Below are 7,500 nucleotides of genomic sequence, written 5' to 3'. Positions count from 1 at the left end.
GGTGGCAGTATTTCCTCTCATTCTCCTGTGTGTGTGTGTGTGTGTGTGTGTGTGTGTGTGTGTGTGTGTGTGTGTGTGTGTGTGTGTGCAGGGAAGCCGACAAGGGGGACAAAGGAATCAGTTGTTCCGGGCCCAGAGAGAAGGAGGGGGGGGGCAGAATTGGGTTCTGAAATCATTGCATGTGTTGGGTGAGGGGGCCTAGTCAGATGACTTTACCCCGGGCCCAGTGGCCGTGTGTGTGTGTGTGTGTGTGTGTGTGTGTGTGTGTGTGTGTGTGTGTGTGTGTGTGTGTGTGTGTGTGTGTGTGTGTGTGTGTGTGTGTGTGTGTGTGTGTGTGTGTGTGTGTGTGGGTGTGGGTGTGTGCGCACGCGCACGCGCACGTTTTTGCATGTGTGTGCATGCATGCTTGTGTGTGTGTGTGTGTGTGTGTGTGTGTGTGTGTGTGTGTGTGTGTGTGTGTGTGTGTGTGTGTCATCCAACTGAGATATTATCTCCTGCGAAATGAGTTTGCCCGTCATCCACTTCTACTGTGTGTTAATTCACTGTGCTTTTAATGCATGCTCTTTTAAACACAAACCTGCCACTGTGTGTGTGTGTGTGTGTGTGTGTGCCCGTGCGTGCGTGCGTGTATGCATGCGTGCGTGCGTACGTGTGTGCATGTGTATATGTGTGTGTGTGTGTGTGTGTGTGTGTGTGTGTGTGTGTGTGTGTGTGTGTGTGTGCCCGTGTGTGCGTGCATGCATGCGTGCGTGCGTACGTGTGTATATGTGTATATGTGTGTGTGTGTATATGTGTGTGTGTGTGTGTGTGTGTGTGTGTGCCCGTGCGTGTGTGCGCGTGTGCGTGTGTGCATGCTTTCGTGCGTGCGTGCTTTCGTGCGTGTGTATAAACTGTGTGTGTGTGTATGTGTGTATCTGCTCACTCGCATGAGTCTATATCACAGTAAAAGTGTGTGCTGGGAGTTATTGATGGCAGGTCCCTGGGTAGTCTGAAAGCTGTCTTCAGTTGCCTTGGTCAAGGTTTATGTGGCCATACTTACTGGAGCAGAATATGAATGCAGAACTAAGAACTATCTGTGTGGTTCTGTTCATTCCAGGGGCATCAGTTAGCCCAATGGTATACAGGGGCACAGTAGGGCACAGAGAGAGCAGTTATTTATTTTAAAAGCTTGTTTTACCTGAATTTATTATTATATTATTGCAAGTAGGGCATGTGCGCTATTTTGTGCACATTCTGTAGATTACTCTGTGTGCTAAACTTGAGCTACATTCCAAGGTAGCAAGGTTGTTGTTTTTTGTGAAACCCATACTGCAGGCTCATCAAATCAATACCCTGGCACATACCCCTGTAAAATAGGTCTGGCGATGCCCTGGTCCATTCAAGTTCCATTCAAGCAAATTATGGTAGGCAGCCACGGTGGGCAAGCGGTGGGCAGCCGTGGGTTAGTGGTTAAGGTAGATAGGCTTTAGATCAGAGGGTTGCAGGTTCGAACCCCACCCTTCCACTCTCTCTAGCTCACTCCATGGCTGAGGTTCCCTTGAGCGAGGCACCTAACCCCACACTGCTCCAGCAGGGACTGTAACCAATGTACCTAGAATGACTGTGAAGTCGCTTTGAATAAAAAAAGCGTTAGCTAGGTGTAAAGTAATGTAATGTTAGCCTTATGATCATGACTTTCAAATCTCTTTGAGACTTGGTCTGACCAAAACCATAACAACTGACGTTCTCAAACGCCATGGTTGACCCGCCTCCCTTGGTTTGCCACTAGTCCAGAGCAGAAAAGGCTGAGTCTGTCAGAGGGAACTCAGAATCTGAAAGAACAAGCAGTTTCCCTGAGCTAGTGAGTGCGTTACAATATGCGACCTTGCCCCCTCCACTTGTGCTTGTGGCCTCGCCCCGCATCCTGGCCCATCCTCCGTGGAGAAAACGATAAAGTTCCCCAGCTGTCAGCCTAGCCACACACAACTTTTGAGGGACTGTTTTTCATTCACCATCCCAATTGCAAATGAGAAAAAGACTTTACAATTGAGCTTTTGCGAGATATTGAAATATAATGCTGTTGTCAGTGATGTCATCATGACATATTACTTCCTGGTACGAGGAAACAAGCACAAGTGGAGGAGGCAAGGTCACATATTGTAACATACTCAGTGTTGGGTAATGTAACCCTCATAATGCGCACCGTACCCAGTGTTGCCAGATTGGGCTGTTTCGCGCCCAATTGGGCTGCTTAGGATGGCCGTGTGTGTGGGTAAAAATGGCATTTAGCAGAAATGCCCGCCCAATTTTTACCATAGAAATCAATAGAATTGGGCGGGATTTTGTCCTTCTAGACGGGGTTTTGAGTATTTTTTTAGGCTGGAAATCATCAGACTCATCTGGCAACCCTGTCCGTACCGGCAGTGGAATGCCATACTCGCCATTGAGAGACTTTACCACCACTACACGACTACAACATTACACAGAGTCTTTAGTAACACATTATGACTTGCTCATTACCATTTTGGTAACAGCAAATGTATAACTCTGCCATCTCTTTACACATAAAATCGAAGTATATAGGCCCTGCCGTGGCCAACCGGTAGGGCACTCGTCTACCATGCGGCTGGCCGGGGTTCGGTTTTTCCGGTCGGGGTCCTTGGCCGACCCCTCCCCCCGTCTCTCTCTCCCCATTCGCTTCCTGTCCACCTCTCACACTGTCCTGTCCAATAAACACGAAAAAAAAACCCAAATCTTCCAATTAAAGTATACTGTATAAAGTGTTTTATTTATTTAAGATATGGAGAAAACATAGGCTATAAGGAGTATCTTTAAAATATATCTTTGAAACATCTCTATAAACTATGTAACTGCCAGGTATTGCTTTGTAAAGCAGGGATAATGGGGCTCATTGGTGCTTGTTTACTTTCAAACAATGTGAAGCAGAGAGGGCTGTGCTGTGGTGTGGTGTGGGAGAGAGGGCTGTGTGGTGTGGTGTGGGAGAGAGGGCTGTGTGGTGTGGTGTGGTGTGGGAGAGAGGGCTGTGTGGTGTGGTGTGGTGTGGGAGAGAGGGCTGTGTGGTGTGGTGTGGTGTGCTGTGGTGTGGTGTGGGAGAGAGGGCTGTGTGGTGTGGGAGAGAGGGCTGTGTGGTGTGGTGTGGTGTGGGAGAGAGGGCTGTGTGGTGTGGTGTGGTGTGGGAGAGAGGGCTGTGTGGTGTGGTGTGGTGTGGTGTGGTGTGGGAGAGAGGGCTGTGTGGTGTGGTGTGGGGTGTGGTGTGGTGTGGGAGACAGGGCTGTGTGGTGTGGTGTGGTGTGGTGTGGTGTGGTGTGGTGTGGGAGACAGGGCTGTGTGGTGTGGTGTGGTGTGGTGTGGTGTGGTGTGGTGTGGGAGAGAGGGCTGTGGTGTGGTGTGGTGTGGGAGAGAGGGCTGTGGTGTGGTGTGATGTGGTGTGGTGTGGTGTGGTGTGGGAGACAGGGCTGTGTGGTGTGGTGTGGTGTGGTGTGGTGTGGGAGACAGGGCTGTGTGGTGTGGTGTGCTGTGGTGTGGTGTGGGAGAGAGGGCTGTGCTGTGGTGTGGTGTGGGAGAGAGGGCTGTGTGGTGTGGTGTGGGAGAGAGGGCTGTGCTGTGGTGTGGTGTGGGAGAGAGGGCTGTGTGGTGTGGTGTGGTGTGGTGTGGTGTGGTGTGGTGTGGTGTGGTGTGGTGTGGTGTGGTGTGGGAGAGAGGGCTGTGTGGTGTGGTGTGGTGTGGTGTGGTGTGGTGTGGTGTGGGAGAGAGGGCTGTGTGGTGTGGTGTGGTGTGGTGTGGTGTGGGAGAGAGGGCTGTGCTGTGGTGTGGTGTGGGAGAGAGGGCTGTGTGGTGTGGTGTGGGACATCCTGTGGGTGTGGGCCAGGAAAGGCAAGGGAAGCAGCCTGCAAGACAGCCCAGCAAACTACACACACACACACACACACACACACACACACACACACACACACACACACACACACACACACACGCATCTGAGGTAGCTAGCGTCCTGCAAGACAGCCCAGCTAAAGCAGCCAGAGGCGGAGTTTGAATTAGGCAAACCGAGGCAACTGAGAAGAGCAGTGTTTCCCAGGCATTTTCGTCTCGTGTACCCGCTAAGCTTTTTTTTCATACCCTGAGTACCCCCTCTATATCTCCCCCTCTATCCCAATGTGACTATGCTACATGCAATGTTTTTCTGCGTACCCCCTGCAGTATGCTCGCGTACCCCTAGTGGTACATGTACCCCCGGTTGGGAAACACTGGCCTAGGGCGCTGACCAAATCTGCTGTCACACCAGTCGTGGTAAACACACAAAAAGTAGGCCTGATCTTAATTTGTCACTTATGTAAAGTAATCAAAGATATATATGAGACAAAACACTAAAATGAAAGTGAAAGCCCATTGGGAAACTCCAACTCCCATTGTCATTGTGACACAGCACTCCACAGCACACAAGTGAACACTGCACACTGCACACAACGAAATTGCATTTATGCCTCACCCGTGCAAGGGGGCAGCCCTCAGTGGCGCCCCATGGGGAGCAGTGTGGTGGGACGGTACCATGCTCAGGGTACCTCAGTCATGGAGGAGGATGGGGGAGAGCACTGGTTGATTACTCCCCCCACCAACCTGGCGGGTCGGGAGTCGAACCGGCAACCTCTGGGATGCAAGTCTGACGCCCTAACCGCTCACCCATGACTGCCCAAAAATAGCACCCACTCTCCTTCCATGCCAATTAGTGACGTGATTAAAGAATGTCTTTTGAGGGCCCATGTTTATATTTTGCCTTGGGCTCCAAAATGGCTAGATCTTCCCTGGACGGTAGCTTTCCTCTGGGGTAGCCACTAGCTTCCTGCAAGACTTGTTTCTGTCTGTACTGCGAGTCCTATGGAGTGCGTTTTGCGTTTTTTGCTGCTCTGAGGCAACTGCCTCAATGTGTTTTTACCCTAGTAAAATAAAGGAGAAGTTTTAAAAAAAAGACAGTCCAGCTACGACAACTCTCCTGTGGGGTAGTCACCTTTACCACAGCCCCCTAGGAGAGCTACTGTGGAGAGTTCAGCAGGAGAGCTTAGCGCACACACACACACACACACACACACACACACACAAACACACACACAAAGGGGTCAGTTCTCCGGGGCCTAGGGTGAGCGGGGGCCCAGAATTGGGTCCCCATTACATTGTATCTATTGGTTGGTGGGGCTGGGGGTGGGGGGGGCTTTCAGATTAATTTGTCCTGGGCCCGGCCAAAGCTGTCAGCGGCCCTGGACTTGACCATCACTGTTTCTCACCACTGCATATAACTCTATATATAGTTCTAAAGCAGTGTTTCCCAACCAGGGGTACATCGGGTACCACTAGGGGTACGCAAGCACACCTCAGGGGGTACGCAGAACACAAAAACATAATAATGAGAAATGACTGTTCCCTCCCGCCCCCTCCGTTCCTCTTCCTCCATTCTCCTCTCTGTCCCCTCTGCCCGTCTTAATTCCATGGGGAATAGAGCTTTTAGCTGCTCTGCTCCTCAGCTGTGGAATGCCCTTCCCCCTGACATCCGCAATATTGACTCTCTCCCCCTTTTCAAATCCAGGCTAAAAACCCATCTTTTTCAAATAGCCTATTCTTTATGATTCTTAAACTCTGTTTTATTTTATTTTATTTTATTTTCATATTTAAAAAAAAAATGTATTCATTTATTTATTTTTGTTTAAAATTCTGTTTATGTGTCTTGTTTTATTTTTGTTTCTGTCTGTACAGTGTCCTTGAGAGTTTTGAAAGGCGCTTTCAAATAAAATGCATTATTATTATTATTATTAAATATATGGAATATAGTCACATTGGTATAGAGGAATATATATAGAGCTTGAGTGAGGGGGGTACTTATTATATGACAAAATGTCTTAAGGGGTACCCAGGGCAAAAAAGGTTGGGAAACACTGATCTAGAGTACAGTAGTGCAAATGCTACATCTAGTAGGAAGCTGCCTACACAATATACCCGCTCTAGGGGAATTGCTCTATGGTGGCTAGAATAGAATAGAATAGAATAGAATAGAATAGAATAGAATAGAATAGAGTAGAATAGAATAGAATAGAATAGAATACAACAGAAAAAGAATAGAATACAAAGCCTGTGGTGGGTTGGGCTACAACCAACTGTTTTTTTTTTTAAGTTTGAAGATATGTTTTGTGCCTTTGCCTATCATTCTGATATCGGATGTCGGGAACTAGATCGAAAAGTTTGAAGCTAAAAAAAAATACAAAACAACAAAAAAAACACTCAAACAAACAAAAAACCCATATATATTCACTTACAACTCTTTAGACTAAATGGATCAGAATGAATGTGAATATTCACTGGCAGTATGAAGCTCATCGTAGGCTACTGCAGATTAATTATGGATTACACATATAACCATGTAATAGTCTAGTCATACATCCGTGATTGTTAATATTGACAACATGACCACCTGCAACAACACAATGGCACAGTTTATTCTCCCTTTTAATATAGATTATTGTCCTATGTCATATCCTTTCATTTGGACATGGCCATTTTAATTGTGACTGAACGAGAATAATCTATTACAATTATAGTTTTATGACATTAAAAACGGAAATGGATGATTGGAGTGCATGCAGCTTACTGCTACTGCTGCCAGGGCCGCTGGCAGCTTTGGTTGGCCCAGGACAACGTAATCTGAAAGGGCCCCCTTTCCAATACATACAATGTAATTGGGACCCAATTCTGGGCCCCCTATCTCCTGGGGCCCGAGACAACTGTACCCTTTGCCCCCTCTGTCGGCTTCCCTGGCTGCTGCTACTGTGCAGCTGTGGTGGCCGTGACCCTTAACTGAATAGGCAACTAGTACCATGCACTGGGTTTTAATGCCTCACTTTACCCCCTCCCATCGGTTCAAAGAGGGTTCAGCAGAGGCAGCCGCGGACAAATCCATAGCATATTCCACACACGAAGCTCTGCTTTCTCAGATGCTTCTCTGTGTGTTGTGCTGACACGGGGAGAAGTGAGATCCTCGAGCAAAGAGAGAGAGAGAGGGGGAGAAAGGATAGAAGGTGCGCGTTTTAACTTGGAGCATTTTAACGGACCCATCCTCCCGACATCTCCATCCATCCCAGGCAAGCGAATGCGAGCGCTGATCCGTAGGGAGTCACGGTATGGAAGCGTAAACCGTAGGTCATGCCACGACGGCTCGGACAGGCGGCATTGCGCGCGGGCGGTCAATGTTAAGTCAGAGTGACCCAAATGTATCTCACGCACAAGAGCGTTCAGTGCAATTATTGGGAAGATTTAGCGGAGATGGTGAGAGTTGTCCTGGATTCCCTCCCGTGCCACCCCCGCCGAAACACAATGGACTGTTCCAGTCAGACATGTCACGATTGTTGCTTGGAGAGGGGAGAGCAGCGTAGCACTAGAGCGAGAGAGAGCGTACCACTGTGAGCGTAGCACAGCAATAGCCACACCAGCAGCACAGAGGGACAACATCGCTTTCCC

At 48.7% G+C, this 7,500-nt stretch overlaps 1 protein-coding gene across 1 annotated transcript in view; it reads left to right on the top strand.

Annotated features, from left to right (window-relative positions):
• The first annotated feature begins 7,211 nt into the window (after positions 1 to 7,211).
• LOC134439801 (tight junction protein ZO-1-like) overlaps positions 7,212 to 7,500 on the top strand; it is a 175,958-nt gene continuing 175,669 nt past the window's right edge. Inside the window, exon 1 of the mRNA XM_063189708.1 lies at positions 7,212 to 7,500. This exon is cut by the window's right edge and continues 405 nt beyond it. The gene's annotated coding sequence lies outside the window, so the exon portion shown is untranslated.

This window comes from Engraulis encrasicolus, chromosome 23 (assembly GCF_034702125.1).
Source record: "Engraulis encrasicolus isolate BLACKSEA-1 chromosome 23, IST_EnEncr_1.0, whole genome shotgun sequence".
In the NCBI taxonomy this organism is placed as follows: Eukaryota; Metazoa; Chordata; class Actinopteri; order Clupeiformes; family Engraulidae; genus Engraulis; species Engraulis encrasicolus.
Note: the sequence above shows the minus strand (reverse complement) of the source record. Positions and strands in the feature narration are given on the sequence as shown.